We start from the raw sequence: 18,021 nt of genomic DNA, 5'->3' as shown, positions 1-18,021 counted from the left end.
TAATTATGTTAAACGAATGATTATTGTTCTGTCGGTTTTTTGTTTTGAAATTGCTTCATGATATTTCTAATAACGCTTCTGAAAATTTTCTCTTCCTTAAATTTGAGAAAAATTCGAAAATTTACTCACTAAAAGAATTTCTAACATTTAGTACCAACCAACAAAAAAAATCCATTTTTCTTAAGTCTGAACATTCGTTATATCAAAGGATCGTTATACGTGCGTCCAATTGAATTAAATTTCAATAGCTTTAATATTTTAACTTTATTTGTCTACGTATAAGGAGATTCCGCAGTAGACCGATTTTAAGACACGGTTCCCAGTAGAACACCGAAGTCAAGCATCACTGGCTGTGGTCAGTAAGCGAGTGGGTGACCACTTTGATCAGCCTGCGTAGGGACCGAGGGTGCGCGTTATCCTCGTTAAATTGTTCTACTGTAAAGCGCTCGACTTTGGGCAGTTCATCTGAAGCAGGGGAGCCATCCCCTTTGCAGAGGATCAAAATTGCCGTGGCATGTCTTCAGATCATCCTCAGGGATGTTTCCCAGACTATTACCAATAGCCCATTGAATAGCTCTAGTGCGACGTAAATGAAGTACCTACCTACATATAAGGAGCAAAATCATCGTATGTGCTCCGCCTTATATTTGTACATGTGTTCATAGCAAAATGAACAAATTACATTGTTTACATAACATTACATTATTTCTGCTAATTTTTCATCCTTAAAAAATTATTATCCACGCTAAATCCGCAAAGGAATAAATATTTCACTATAAGAGTTCCTAAGCACAAAATTTTCTCCTTAAATATAAAATTCCTTTAAATAAGAGTTCGATATAAGTGAGTCCTATTATATTAAATTTCAATAATTATAGTGTTTTTCTCTTTAATTGTTTAAAAATAAGGTTGGGAATTATTAATTATAATCCAATTTATGTTTTTATTAACGTAGCAAAATGTTCGTATGCAATATTGGTATTCTACAAAAATTTGAGTTTTTCCGCATTTATGCAACTTCTTTTACTTTAAGAATAGCATACTGAATAAAAAGACGAAAAAGTAAAGATAATCTAATAAAATATTAATATAGTTAAACAGTGAAATATTTTTCATCGATTGTTGGCAAGACGTCAACAAAAATAATCATTCAAGTTACCATATAAAGGATTTTTATTTAGTTATCGGTTGTTTACCCAGAAGTTTCTAAAGATTGCTTTGAAAGAAATACATAAGAATAAATGTATAACAAAATAAATTAAATCAGGATGGTTCCATTTTGCGATAGAAATGATATTGATGCTAGTGCTGCCTTATTCATTTGATTTTTTTTTTTGTCAAAATTTATTTAACTTTCTTATGTTTAGTAACTTTTAAGTAAACTCTATGATAGTTATGTTATCTAATTAAATCATCTGGAGAAAAGTGATGTTAATATAGAAACAAAAAGAAATTATATGCAATTTAGTGAAAAATATTTTCGATAAATATTATAAATCTAGAATATTATTATAATTAATCACGCCATAAATATTTTTATGTTCCTCACTTCTAAGTTTTTAGTTCAAATTTAGGTTTTAAATCGAAGATTATAATTAATTTTGAGCAGACTGGTTTATATTAGTGCATATTGCACAGTACTAACAACATATTAAAATTTACATGATTAATTTAAATGAAAAATTAAAGTAAATCGTACTCTAAATCATTTATTATTAATACAGTCAAACCTCGATAGCTTAAACTTGAAGGGAGAGGAGAAAAAATTTGAGATATCGAAAATTCGAATTATCGAAAATCGCATGTTATCGATGGTAGAATAAAGAAAAATGCTCTTTGCATACCTTATTTACTATTCCATATTTATTCTAAGAACACTTTTTACACTTTCATTTAAAAAAAGATTCAATTGTTGTTTGCTTTAGAGTGTAAGAAAGTTTGTCTATAACACTTCCTAAGTGGACTATAGCTTTAAATGTGTCCTCTGACACATTCGACTGCCTCTCAATAAATCTCCTTACAGTGTCCACTGCAGAAAGTACTTGTTTGTTAGTAACATTGGGCGGTAAATCTTCGATTTCCTCATCCTCTTTTTCTGATAGTTCACAAGAAGCTTTCGTTTGAGCAATGATATCATTGTCATCCCACTGACCACACACTGTTACTGCATCATCTACGTTTACAAAGTCATGAAATTCCATGTCATCAAGCTTCATGAGTCCGGTCAATCTGTTCCAATTATTTTCGGTGTAGTTTACAGCAGAATTAACGATATTGATTGTTTGACTACTTTTGTGATCTTTAATGAATCCAGACTTCTTGAAGGCATTCATTATAGTTGTGGAAGATACATCATTCCATGCCTTGTCAGCCATTCTTTAATTTTTTTTGGAATATTTTTTTAATTTTAGAAAAGAAATCTACACTATTTATGGAGAAAAAAATTCAGGTTATTGAGGGATTAGAAAAAAAAAATTCGTGAAATCAAGTTTTTTTAAGCATTGAGTGTATAGGAAATTTGAAGGGAATTTTTTTTTCCTTCGAGATATCGAAAAATTCGTGAAATCGAGGTTCGAGTTAGCGAGGTTCGACTGTATCGCTACTTTTAAATTGATATAATGCTCTGATAATATGGGTATGTTAGTACATATTACAGAGAACCAACAACACATTAAAATTTACATAATTAATTCGAATAAGAATATTAAAATAAATTGTACTGTAATTCATTAATTATTTATATCGCTAATTTTAAATTAACATATGCAACTACGAAAGTGCTTTGCGTGAATAAATTTCTATAAAAACGCTGTTTAAATAGAAACTAATTGCTTTAACAGAAATGGCTATTTTATAAGTAACTCGTGAATTAATGAAATACATTTTTGGAACTAAAAGTATTTTCAGTGATAAAACATTAAAGAAATGATAAAAGAAGAATAGTTCCACTCAAAACAGAATTTAATAATTTAGTAACAGAACATGTGAAGCTCATAGAGCATCATTTTCTTCATCATTTACTAGCATCATTATTTAAGAGATCTTTTTATTTCAATATCTGAGAAAATCAATTATGAAAGCTTTCTTACATATTTCTATGCACATCTTTTTGATCTTTTTTTTAAAGAAGAAAGCAGATTTTTTTAGAGTCTTTTATGGTGAATAAAATGCTCATTAATTATCACCCATGCCCATGTCACGCTTCCGAAAATCAAATAAGTAAGCACGTTTAAGCTTACAAGAAACTGCTTTTAAAGAAAAGTGTTGTTCACTGTATTTAAAAGCAAAATAAATTAATATGAAAAGATAAGCTGTGTTTCGATTTGGCGGACACGCATAATAAATTTGATTGCATCTGCTTCGCCAATTTTGAGCTTTTCTCTTTATAATCTCGAGCTGTGTTAAATCAAGAAAATATATCAACCGGGGCCGTGGTGGCTCATAGGATAGAGCATTCGCCTTCCAATGAGGTGAACCGGGTTCGAATCCCAGCGATGGCTAGAGGTTACGAATTCTGCACCCTGCTTGCAACGACCACATTACTGGTATAAAATATCCTCAGTGGCAAACGGATCATGGGTTAGAATCCCCTTGCCATCGGGTTATCTGTGAAAGGTTTTCGTGGTTTTCCTCTCCATATAACGCAAATGAGGGTTAGTTCAATCAAAAAGTCTTCCACGAAGGCAAATTTCTCCCCATACTTGATCCAGAAGTTTTCTTACTGTTTGCTGGTTTGGGTTCAAAACTACAAGGCTACGTAGTCGAACACTAGTAGTCATAAACTCAAAATTGGGTCGGCTGTGTAACGACGGTTGTAAAATTATAAAGTATATCAACCGTTTCTAATTATTCTAAACTGGCTGAATACCCACTCTTCGTACGAGGGGGGGGGGAATATAAGCATTAATCAGTCAGTACTGAACAGCACGATTAGTGCTGTTCAGTACTGACTGATTGAATATAAAATCATGCAGAAAACTTCAAGACAAATACTGACACAAAAAATAAAGCTTAAATAATTCCAATGTATTTATTTATTATTATTTGCTGCTTTTCTCAGTGGCTTTACGTTATAAGATTAAGCAAAACGCGTATTTAGTAGTTCTTTCCACAAAATAAGGATTAAATGCAGTCGAACATCAATAACATCTGGCTTAATGCTGTGATTCGAGACAACTCGCACAGTCAAGCTTCCTTTCTCCTGAAATAAATCTTCGAGTAGCATTAAAACATCTATGATAAAAATAAATAATATTGGTTCGGCTGTAATTGGCTCCTAATTTTCTCATAAAATACTTTCTACCTACATAAGAGTATATTTGGCACCTATTAAAGCTACACCGATTGCCGTGATGTCAGCACTGCCTATTACAAAAATTAATTATCGTTAGCACCAATAATAATAGGTATATATATATATATGTGGTGTGATCATGGGATCACCACAATGTTTACTTTTCCTACTGGGCTGTCTCCAACAGGAGCGCCCTCTTCATTGCCTTTGCAGGATCTCTAGGGCTCGACTCATAGCTCGTCTTTAGAGATTCTTGCAACCGCTAAGGAGGGGACGCTATCTTTTGGAGATAGACCAGTATTCCCCGTGGATCTCGAATAGTTGGTTGCTTTCTTAAGCAGCAGGATAATTTTTGTTTTTTATCCCCCTGTGTGCTCTAGAGTTTAATCATTGATTTTTACCATAATAAGTTTTTCCTTATCTCCTAATTATTTGATGCATCAGGTAAATTCAGCAAGAAAACAATTATTATTCAAATGACTTAAATTAAATTACTATCTACTCCCTGGAGCACACAGGGAGGATCCAGCATGCACGTGGTGCAGTTAGGCTCGTGTGAATTGATGAGCCGCTTACTGAAATGAACATGTCTCTCAAAAATGTTGAATAAATGCCTTCGTCTACAAAAATCTGTGTTTTTCATTTGAATGGAGATATACAACATCTAGCACAAGCAGATGGCGAATGATCTTCACCACATGGCCCTTCCATCAACCACACCTCCCGACAAAATATATGGAGCCGCATGACCAGGATCCTAGAACAGCTGATGGTTATGGATGCTTATCTAGAGAAATACCGGGAAAAAAAAATTTCTGTGCGCGCCTTCTAGTGAAATCGTCTAGTGAGATCGTCTTCCATTCGAAATGCAGAAAGGGGTTCCAAATTTTATGATGAAAAAGGAACCAAGGATGAAGATCGTAGAAATATGTTCCGCATTTTTAGTAGTGTTGTGCTCCGCGTGTGCTAATTGACGTTGTGCTTTTGGAAAATTCCACCTGTGAGTGTTGTGCTCCGCGTGTGCTAATTGACGTTGTGCTTTTGGAAAATTCCACCTGTGAGTATAAAAAGTCAAGAAAACGATATAATGTTTTTGAAAATTTTTACTTGTTGATATCCGGAGGTGTTTTGTTTATATGTGTCAAGCTCACCGTTATATCTTATATATTTATATATATTTTTTGCATTTAATATTTACTGCATTTTATTGATTACAAAAAAAAAATTTCTCAACCATTTAAGTTTAAATATAATATTTGAGTATTGTTATTTAATTGGTCTCATAAGAATTAAATTAATATAGTAAACAGTTCATTAATTTTAAACAAATTAATATGTTGTATTCAATTTTTATATTTTTAAAATTTATTCCTTATTCAATGTGCCTCATTATAAATTTTATATAAGTAACTATTTTGTTTTAAGGCATTTTCATTTGGCAAAACCTAATTATATAACTGTATTTTCTAATTGTATTTCATTTTTAATGCGCACTAGAGCTCAAGCAATGGCCGACGCTAAAAATTTTAACCTAAATATTCAATCCTTTTCTGGTGATGAATCCATTGCTTGGTTTCTGGAGCAGATTTGCCAGATGAAAGCATTGTTCGGCTGGTCGGAGGAGGTTGCCTTACTTTTTTTGAAAGGGAAATTGCAAGGGGTTGCTCAGGATTTCGTAGCCAATAATCCCAAATTTGTAAATGCTAATTTTGAGACAACGTGTAAGTTGCTCAAGGATTTTTTCCAAAATGACGTGAACCCTACCAGTAATCTGATATCACTCAATAGTATGTTTTTGCTGCCAGGTGAATCGATTCGAAGTTTCGCACATAGAATCGAGTCCCTGGTTGCAAAAACATTTACTTCAGTAAATGATAACAAAGCCCTAAACCAGATCAAAGCCCTCCAGCTGATCAATGGCCTGCCCAATGAGTTGAAGGAGTCATTAATTTTAGAGGACTCGTGTGATTTTGAATCTCTAGTGATTAAAGCCAATAAGTTAGCTATGGCGAAAGCCACCGTTCAGGTACTAAATTCACATTCTATTGCAAATAAATCAGATAATGATACTTTAAAGAGGCTGGAAAGCCAAATACAAACCCTAACATTAAAAGTACAGGAAATCTCTTGCCAATATTGCTCAAAGCCACATACATTGGCCAATTGTGAAGAGTTTAAATTATCTATAACACCATCAAGAGAGGCTTCAAATATGCCCAGACAGGAAAGTTTAAACTATTTAGATAACACCCATCAAAAACCACAGCAGCCAATAATTTGTCATTTTTGTAATAAAAGAGGTCACATTATGGCCCACTGTCGACTATATTTGGCAACTGTTCGTCCCACTAATTATCCTAGGTTTCAGGGTCCACGATATGTGACCCCTCGTTTCCCTCATTACAATTATCCCAATAGATATGATAGATTTCAAAATCCTAATTCACAAAGGTATAATGCAAGGCAATTTAACAGTCAAACAAGATATAATTCTGAACAAACTATGCCAAAATCTACCTACAAGAGTCATTTAAACTTAAGACGAGGCCATTAAAGGGTGACATAATGTCCTCACTCCCACGTACAAGTTCACCCAAGCAAAAACTTAATCAATACTTAAATTCTAAGATGAATTCTGAACAATTTGATACAGTTAGAGATTATTTCAATAGTTTTAATGTAGAATCTAAATTAATTTATATCAATAATGTTTATACCAGTAAGAATTTACCCATAATAGATATTAAGTTTGGCAATCAATATTTTAAATTTTTATTGGATTCCGGTTCAAGTGTTTCACTCATGGCTAAGGATGTATACTCAGCATTAAAGAACTATAACAAAACTAGACTTCTTTCGAGCAATGTTCAAATTAGAACTGTAAATTCAGAGTTAAAATTTTTGTTTTGCTCTGAAATTTCGTTTAAAATTGATAAACAACATTTTAAAAACCCTTTTTATATTTCTGAATTTGCACATGGCAATTTCGATGCTATACTGGGCTATGACTTCATTTCCAAACATGATATTAAAATTTTCCCCCATGATAATGTTGCTGTTTTTCAAAATTTTAAAGTTAAATTAACTGAAAAATGTGAAACACTTTGTAATTCAATTGTTGACTCTAAGGCAATTGTAAATAGAAAATTAGTAATTGAACCAAAACAATCAGCTCAAATAACTTTAAAAATTAAAAATTTTAATGATAAAGACAAAACCTTCTTGTTTGAACCCACCTTTAAAAATCCAAATATTGAAATTTTTCCCTCTTTACATAATTGTGACAAATCTAAATTTATTACTGTTGTTAAAAATATTGGCGAACAAACTATTCATATAAACAAAGACACTAACTTAGGCAATATTTTCTTTAATCCTGAATTTGAAGAGAATTCTTCTCAGGAAATTATTCATAATTTAGAAGAAGATATGGAATTTTGTAATTTGATATCTGCTACACAAGAGATTTTGGATTTGAGGAAAATTGAATTAACTAAAGAAGATTTTGACCTTGCCCATTTACCATCTGATAGGCAAGAAAAATTATTGCAATTGTTTACTTCAAGATATGCTGCTTTTTCAAAATCCCTTAAAACTTTAGGGCACTCAGATATTATCAAACCTCAAATTAAGTTTAAACAAAAAAATCCTATGAAGTGCCAACCATTTACAATTCCCTATGCCATACAAGATCAAGTAAGAACAGACTTAATGGAATTAGTAGAAGCAGGCATAATAGAACGAAATATTTCTTCTTGGTCTTGCCCTTTAATTGTAGTTAAGAAAAGACCTAATCCTAAAGACCCTAATGCACCTACTAAATTTAGACTAGCCCTTGACCTGCGTTTAATAAATACTATAATAGATTCGGCAACTTACCCCTTACCCCGCATTAATACTATAATTAATGATGTATCACAATTTCAATTTTTCTCTACCATGGACATGCCCCATGCATATCAAAAATTTCAGAGGATCTTAAAGATATTCTCACATTTACCACACCTTTCGGAACTTTTGGTAGCAAAAGACTGGTTTATGGCTTAAAAACAGCTGCCAGTATATTTCAAGCTATGATAGACACTATCATAGATGAATTAAAGAATATAGGAATCACTGGCATATTTTCGTATCAGGATGATATAATTATTGGAGCTAATTCATTTGAAGATATGTTGGAAAAAATTCAAGCAGTGTTAGATATTTTTATTAAGTATAACTTAACTTTATCCCCTGGTAAATCTGAATTCCTTAAAACTGATACTAATTATTTAGGATTTAATATTTCCCATAAAACTGTTAAACCTATTTCCACTAACATTGCAAAAATAATGAAATTTGAACCACCTAAAAATCATGACCAAGTTAAATCATTTTTAGGAGTCTGCGGCTTCTACCGCCACCTAATTCCCAAATATGCAGAGATAACTGATATTTTATGTAAACTCAGTGCTAGTAAATCAAAATTTGTATGGACGAAAGAACATAAAGATGCTTTTGAATCTCTTCAGCAAATATTTTTTTCCGAACCTTTTGTCAATTTCCCTCAATGGGATAAACCTTTCCTCTTGAACACTGATGTCAGTAAACAGGCAATTTCAGGTGTTCTTTTACAAGAATTTGATGGTGTCCTTCATCCCATCTCATATTATAGTAGAGCACTTTCTAAGGCTGAACAAAATTATCCGGCCATTAAATTAGAACTCTATGCCATTTATAAATCTGTAACATCTTTTAAGGATTATCTTTACAACCGAAAATTTACAATTTAAACAGACTCCAAGCCCCTACTCCATTATAAGAAAATTACTTCACCTGCAAATTTAATTACTCGTTGGCTACTAGAACTGTCCGAATATTCCTTTGAAATGAAATATATTCCTGGAAAAATTAATTTTCTTTCTGATTACTTTTCTCGAAGAGAAAATCCTAGTAATTGTGCTCCTGCTTTACAGTCCCAAGATAATGAGCTAATACTTCCTTTTGTTGACCAAGATATAGAATTGGAAGCTGTAAATATTATTCAAAAACAAGACCCTCAAAATGAAATATCTAACAACACCTTTTATGAAGAGCAAAGGAAAGATCCAAATATAAATGAAATTATTGATCTGCTTGAGTCACCTTCTTTAATTAATGCACATAAAGTTAAAAATTTTATTGTTGATCCTGATACTAAACTATTAATGTTTATTACAAACAAAAAAAGATTAGTTAAGTTAATTGTTGTTCCAAAATCATTACAGAATAAGGTATTAAATATTAGTTATATCTCACATTTTGGGTTAAAGAAAACATATGAAATTGTTCAAAAAAATTTCTTTTGGAAAAATATGTATAATGATACAAGAAACTTTGTTTTATCTTGTGACTCATGCATACGCAACAAATCCTACAACATTCCCAAAGCACCTTTACAAAATGTTCCCATCCCTAAAGTCCCAGGAGAATTTATTTCAATTGATATAGTAGGCCCCATTAAAAATTGTGGTTATGCATTAACCGTTTTGGATCATTTTTCCAAATTTTTGACTTTATACCCTTTAAGAAATTTAACTACCGAAACTGTATCACAACATCTAATTGAATATATCTCGATACATGGTAGACCAGCCATGATTTTGACAGATTTAGGCACTCAGTTTAATTCAGAGGTATTTCATTGCATCAATAAAACTTTAGGTATATTTTTGACCCATACTTCTTCTAAACACCCACAAGCTAATGGTGCCACTGAATCTTTGAATCGTGCCATTAAATCCTCTATTTTGACCTTGCACGAAGCAGGTGTATCGTTTAAGAATTCATTACTTATGCATCAAAATTTGTACAATAATGCTGTTCATCCCAGCACTAGTTTTGAACCTGTATATTTACATTTTGGTAGATGCCCTCCCACTATGTTTGATACTTTTGATCCAAATATAGAGCCACAACAACTTGACAAGGCTTCCTTTATTCAAAATTTCATATCAGATTTAAGGATAACTTATGATATTGCATTTAATAAACTTAAAGAACAGCAGATCTTACAAAATCAAAAACAAATGCAAAAGGCTAAACTTCGAAACTTTAATGCAAACGATATTGTGTACATGAGATCAAATGATACTTTTAAACCAAAATTTTTGGGTCCTTATGTTATAGTAAACAAGCAAAGTGATGTAAATTTTAAAATTAGACCTTTAGACACACTTTCCCATAAAGGTTTTGTAATACATAGTGACAGGTTAAGACTTGCACCCCGCCGACTTTCTCATTTAGATCTTAATTATTCTACGAGCCCACCAATTGATAATCCATTTCATGGATATAACCTTCGAGCACGATAAGATAAATATAATTTTAATAGATATTGCTGTCATACATGAGATTCCATATTTTGGTTAAGTAACTGAGTAAGTAAATAAATAAGTAATTAAGGATTATTTTCTTGTGAAATATTGTTAGTTTCTATTGCTGGCAATGGTGAACAGGTGCGCAACTGTTCTTTACATAACAATATTTTATTTTGAAAATGATATGTTTATATGTAATCAAAAAAAAAAAAATTATTATTATGGGTGACAGCAATACTTTCTTGGGCGTGGCTGTGTGGACATTATCAAACTCTGGACTTAATTAAACTCAATTAACATTATATAACTATTTCATTTAACTGTATTTAATAAGGGATTAAATTTAACTTTAACTCTAACTTTCAAAAAAAAAATGTAAATTACTTTGTTTACAATTACTGGATACTGATTTATTCCACTGAGTCGATTTTTCTCAATTTAACAATTGAGTATTTTTACAAAGTTTTTCAAATGACAAATGTATCAAAACTATTAAATGTTGATATAATTGCATATTTTACTTTTACTGCATATGATATGTTAATGATATGTGTACCATGATTTATTAAATTTATTTAATATGATTTGTTGATCATTTATTGAAATGATTATACTTGTTTTATAAGGAATGAAAATGTTGTACGTGTACATAATTAATACGGTTATTCTTATTTTACGAGTGATATTTCTCTTAGAATTGGTAATTTTTACAATTATGAAGAAAAATGTTTGTATTTTACAAACAAATTAAAATTTTAGGTTCTTTTAAGAGAGTATTGAACATCACGATTGAATTTTGATTATCACACTGAATACTCACACGTATTCACCTTTTTGGTCATATTTATTTATCCAAGTTTTTTCTCATTTATTTTAGCTACATAATTACAAACATTTAATAATGGTGGTCATAATTACTAATGCTTAAGCATTTTATAGTTGACTTTCTTGTCATGCGTCTTAGGATTTCTTTATCGAAATTAACATTCAAAAAAAAAAAAAAAAAATATTTTCTTTTGTGGAATTAACATTTTTCCTAGGTTTTTAAAGTTATTCCATAATGTGACAGAAATATATTTGAATGACTTCCAATGAGAGTTTTTAAAGGTAATTCCTATTTGCTTTAATATGATTGAATTACTTATAATGAGAGTTTTTGATGTTATTCCAAGTGCAGCGAATGCTTTTATAGTGAAAAGTGCATTTAATGTGTCAAGGTTGTTATTATATGTGATATTTACTCATACTTGTAAATGCCATTTTACTTTTCATCAAAGGTTTAACCTCACCTTGTCATCCCACCTCAACAATTATGGTTTCAATTTCAGGAAAAAAAAAGCAATTATTTTATAATTGGCCATCGGGACAATTGAACTCTGTTTTCAGGGCACCAGTCGAATTGTCTTTTACTGAGGACACTTATGTAGCTCAACATTTTATTTAATGCATGTGTTTACTCAAGATTTTTTATGTTGAACATGATATGTATGTATGATTTTTTTTTATCTTTATGATTCACATTTTATGTTAACGGTAGCTTAAGTTTTTTGGATTTAACTTTTACATTTTAATGGGGTAATTTAAACTTATTTTTTTTCATTAAAGGGGTGGCTATTAATTTTTCCCATTCAAAGGGGGAATTTGTGGTGTGATCATGGGATCACCACAATGTTTACTTTTCCTACTGGGCTGTCTCCAACAGGAGCGCCCTCTTCATTGCCTTTGCAGGATCTCTAGGGCTCGACTCATAGCTCGTCTTTAGAGATTCTTGCAACCGCTAAGGAGGGGACGCTATCTTTTGGAGATAGACCAGTATTCCCCGTGGATCTCGAATAGTTGGTTGCTTTCTTAAGCAGCAGGATAATTTTTGTTTTTTATCCCCCTGTGTGCTCTAGAGTTTAATCATTGATATTTACCATAATAAGTTTTTCCTTATCTCCTAATTATTTGATGCATCAGGTAAATTCAGCAAGAAAACAATTATTATTCAAATGACTTAAATTAAATTACTATCTACTCCCTGGAGCACACAGGGAGTATCCAGCATGCACGTGGTGCAGTTAGGCTCGTGTGAATTGATGAGCCGCTTACTGAAATGAACATGTCTCTCAAAAATGTTGAATAAATGCATTCGTCTACAAAAATCTGTGTTTTTCATTTGAATGGAGATATACAACATCTAGCACAAGCAGATGGCGAATGATCTTCACCACATGGCCCTTCCATCAACCACACCTCCCGACAAAATAATATATATATATATATATATATATATATATATATATATATATATATATATATATATATATATATATATATATATATATATATATATATATATATATATATATATATATATATATATATATATATATATATATATATATATATATATATATATATATATATATATATATTTATATATTATATTTATATAAGCTGACAAACATCACTTATGATATGTTTATAGTTGGAAAATCCAAAATAGGGTTTTGTAATTTATTTACAATTGTACTCTTTCAACTTCACGTTGAATGTCGTATTTTTATACTCATAAATCGTCGTATACTCATAAATACAATAAAGATATTTAAAGCAGGATTATTTTATTCAGATCAGACTTTAATAAAATAGTTCCAAGCTAATTTTTTTTTATTTCAAGATCTTAGTTTAAAAGAGTGAACTACTTTACAAGATTTCTATGTACAAACCTTATATCCCTATTATTTTAAGAAAATTCAGGTTTTCAAAGTTATAGTTTTTATTACCACAGATTTAGTGAGAAATGCAAAACTAAAAAGTAAATTAAACAAATATATGGTTTTGTGCCATACTCTAAGGCATCATAATAAAATTACCAAATTTTATTACATTTTACTACATTTTATTACATTTTATTACATTTACAAATTTTATTAGTTGTTAATTTTTGCAAAATTACTACCAAAGCGCTTCGCGGTAAAAATTATTGAGCTTTTTGGTGTTTCTATATAGAGCCAGAAACTCGGTAATTTTTTTAATGAGCAATTGAGTTATTCAACAGCAGTAGTTTGAAATTTTAATTTTCAAACTGTTTTAATTAATAAGAAGGAAAAAAACTAATTTTATATGTTTATATTTAGAACTGTGATATTACAAGCAAAAATACAAATATTTTTTGACATAGATATATTTTCAAACCTAAGAAATGCCCAATATATTTATTTCCCAAAAATATAATATAATTAGATGGTTGGAAACTATTGTTTACGCCCCACAGTTTCAAGTATTTGATTTTAAAACAAAATGTTGCTGGAAGACTCAAATATCAGTTGTAAAGGTATACAGAAAACTTCAGAGCTATTCCGATATTGAAATAAACTCTCAGACCTCATTAATTTTAGATTGAATCCCAGAAAAGTTTGCAAAAACTAGCCATTTCTACTTTTTTACGTTTGACTACGTCTCTATTGGAGTATTGACAAGTGTTCAATGTTCAATAAAAAGATATCGGAATAATGTAGAATGTTAAAACATATATATATATATATATATATAAATATATCTATTCCAGATTAAGAAACTTTTTTTTTCTTTACCTTGTTTTTTCCTCAGTTTTAGTTTCTTTCAATAGTAATTACACTAAGAAACAAGTTTTTCGTTGCATCTATACAAGTACTTGATCTTGCCTAATTCGAGTGTAGGGACTTTCAATCTGAAATTAGTTTTTCCCTTAAAGCTACGGATTTTTTTAAGGGAGCATTTTTAGTCTATTTTTTGTCGAAATGTACAAGTTCAAAAGCGTTATATATAACAGAGTCGCTTAATTGTTGCGACAAACTTCTAGGGAGGCACATTATCAGGATTGAAATTGCATGGGAACATATGCTCAGAAATACCTTCGTATGCGTTTGGGGAGCTTCTCCTATTATGATCTGTTCAGAAGCACGCGAAGAAGCAGTTCATAATAAAGAAGCGTCCCTTTATGACACATATTAGTATGAGCTCCTATGAAATTTCAATTTTGACCTAACTCCCCTAGAAGTTCATAACAACATTTGCGCGACCCCTAGTCGTACATAACTTTTCTAATCTTGCACATTTTGACAAAAAATAGACTAAAAATGCAGTTAAAAAAAACTGTAGCAAGGGATTTAAAATCAGTGACTTGAAAATACCCTTGATCCATTTGAAAAAAATTTCCAGTATTATCCTTCAGGATCAACATTTTAAAAATGTCTAAAAGTTAGGGAAAGACATGAAACTTAAAACATGACACTGGACAGAGAGAAAAATCGCCATTATTGTACTCTCATGTGAAATATGAGCGATTTTTAAAATGTTAACACGTGTAGTTTGCAGAATATTTTGCTGACGAAAACAAAAAATAAATATATAAACTTAAAAATCAAAACATATGCTGTTGTTTCTAATGCCACATATAATGATGAGTTTGTTCCGCTTCTTGACCCAGAAGTTAAAATTTATTCGGAGTAGAATTTAAAAGAAAAAAAAATAAAGATTCTAACATTTAATAAATTAATTATGTAAAATAAAATTCGAAACGATGTAGCCTAAGCTATTCAACAAAATTTTATAATAACTTGGTAGCTCCACCCTCAGTTCGTTTCGCTCACCGACCCCCGTAGTTACTTCTCATTCATCATTGAGTATCAAAGGGAAGAACGGTTTTAATCCATTTCTTACAAAAATGACGATTGGATTGCTATTTTCAACCTTTTGAGAATAACTTAATTTTGGCAAATCAATGGAAAATCGGTAATCCCGCCTCTCCGAAAGTTGGGCTTCAGTTAAGGATAGGCCATTCTGTTGAAAAACAGTTCTTATCTGTGTGCGAATTCGTTATTTCTCAGAATCAGCTTTAATAGACATAAACGATTCTCCTCCCCCCCCCCTTAATCTTCTTAAAAGTGTTTTTTCTTCAATAAAAAAATATATTTTTTGTTTTGAATTATATATATATATATATATATATATATATATATATATATATATATATATATATATATATATATATATATATATATATATATATATATATATATATATATATATATATATATATATATATAAATGTAATGGTTCTCTTCAGGACACATTCCTTTACGTAGTGATATTTCGAAATAAAGAACAATTATCCTAAAATAAAAATAACTTTTTAATATATATATATATATATATATTCTAGATCGGATTTATATATTTATATCTGGAAACAAAGGACGGGATAACCTGCTTGGTAGACTCACGTTCGTGAAAACTTGAGTTCGAATCCTGACTGCCGGAGAGTCCTCGTGTATTAAATGGTGATTAGTGTACGTTAATCCACTCTGGGTCACAAAGTCATCCAAGTTCCCATATAAACCTTTGGGATTACTGAATTGGAGACTTTGCTCTCTGGTTAACGTCGAAATTACGATCTGTGAATGAATGAATGGAGTATAATTAGACCCTCACTGTAAAAAGGGCTATGACGTGTATGTGGCTGATGTCGTATTCTTGGCCATAGATGGTGCCACTTAAATACAGGAAACGCAGGAAAAAGTTTCTTGATTCCCTTAGCAGGCTCACTGCTATTGGTAAATGGCATGAATAACAACAACTACATATCTTGAAATTTTCTCTTGTTTTTCTAATTTATTATCATTTTTTTATTACTTTTAACATAAAATCAAGCGCAAGATTTTAAAATAAAAATTGCACGAGAGATAAATTTTCAGGAAGTGCTGGTGGCCCTTAAGATTTTTTAATTTAGTGAGTTAATAACGATTAGATAAACATAAAGATGAATTAAAAAAATAAAGGAAACATAAATAGCAAATTTAAAAAAAAGAGTGACAGAATGTTTTATTGATTTAAAAATAATGTCAATATACAAGATTTAAAAGAAATCGCTATTTTTTACCGTGTCATGGTGATTTAAACCATTAAACTAATTTAATATGGCTTTTCTTTTTGCATTTAAGGTAAGCTCTTTAGGAGAAAAATATGCATATACATTTATTCCAGAAAATGAGATTTAAAGCACGCTTTCCCCAAGTTCACAGAAACTTTAGATATCTTCTTCATCATATTTTGGAAAAAAAAGTCGAAAATGATAAGTGTCTCCAGCACATGAATAAAAGATAAGGATTAAAAACTTAGACTAATACATTTTCTTTAATATTAATTAAAATACATATTTAATAAAATATTATTTTAGTTCCATTATACTTATGCGACAAAAATATTATCCGAAGCAAAAATGTGCCTATTTAGTTTTGATCATTCCATTAAAATCGAAGAAATATCTATTTCTATTTTTAGAACAGAATGGTTTCTGAGGATAATGCACTTTTCTTATCATAAATATAATTTTTTAAATGCCTTCAACTGTTAAAGCTCTTTATAGGTTCAATTGTATGTTTATAGGTCAATAGGTCTGTTCATAAAATTAAGAGCAACTATATTAATTGCATGAAAAGTAAATATATAGAGAATATGATCTTTATTAAAATTTTCAACTTTATCTTTTTTTTTCTTTCTCAATTTCGCAATCTCGGTTATATAATTGAAATAAAAAAATACGGTCATTATTAAAACTGTATCTTTAGCTTATTTTTTTCAATTGCAAACTTTTTAATATTATTATCATGTTGATTTCAATTTTTGCAAATCATATTTGGAATATTATTAACAAATAAAATTTTTCTGAAAATTTAATTCGTGAAAATAAATTATAAATAATGAAATCAATCTACTTACATGCTCGCTGCAACTAGAAAAAAAAATTTGGTTAATATAACTGTTCAAAACTAATAAAAGTGTGAAGTTTGGAAAAAAAAATTTCTTATTATTTTAAATTTGTCGTTGTACAGCGAACCCAATTTTTGGGTTTACGATTACTAATTTTCAACTACGCAGTCTTGGATCAAGTATTGGGGGGAATTTTCCTTCGGACTTTTTTGATGGAACTAACCCGCATTAGTATTACATGGAGAGGAAGACCACGAGTACCTCCCATGGTTAGCCTGACGGTGAGGGAACTATAACCCGCGATCCATCAGCACTGTGGTTGGTGCTAGTCGGATGCGGATTTCGTATCGACCAGCCATCGCTGTAATTCGAACCCGGTTCACCTCTTAGGAAAGCGAATGCTCTAACCCCTGGGCCATCAAGGCTCATGATTGGAAGAATTAGAATATTTAAATACAGTTGAGCTCTTGACTTGGTTACCATTAAAGTTAATATATTATACAAGATAATTTTGAAATATAGCCAAGCTGTCCGCCAAATGTGGCTGCTAATAACGAATTTTGAAAACAAAATAACTTTTTAAGTTTTGAATTTTAAGGGAAAAAAGCTAAAATGAATGATAGGTTCCTACTAAGGTTGAAAAGTTGGAGTTTT

The sequence above is a fragment of the Parasteatoda tepidariorum genome, chromosome 7, assembly GCF_982258835.1.
Source record: "Parasteatoda tepidariorum strain Cologne lab strain chromosome 7, Ptep-v5.0, whole genome shotgun sequence".
In the NCBI taxonomy this organism is placed as follows: Eukaryota; Metazoa; Arthropoda; class Arachnida; order Araneae; family Theridiidae; genus Parasteatoda; species Parasteatoda tepidariorum.
The sequence above is the reverse complement of the archived record's forward strand: the minus strand, read 5'-3'. Positions refer to the sequence as shown.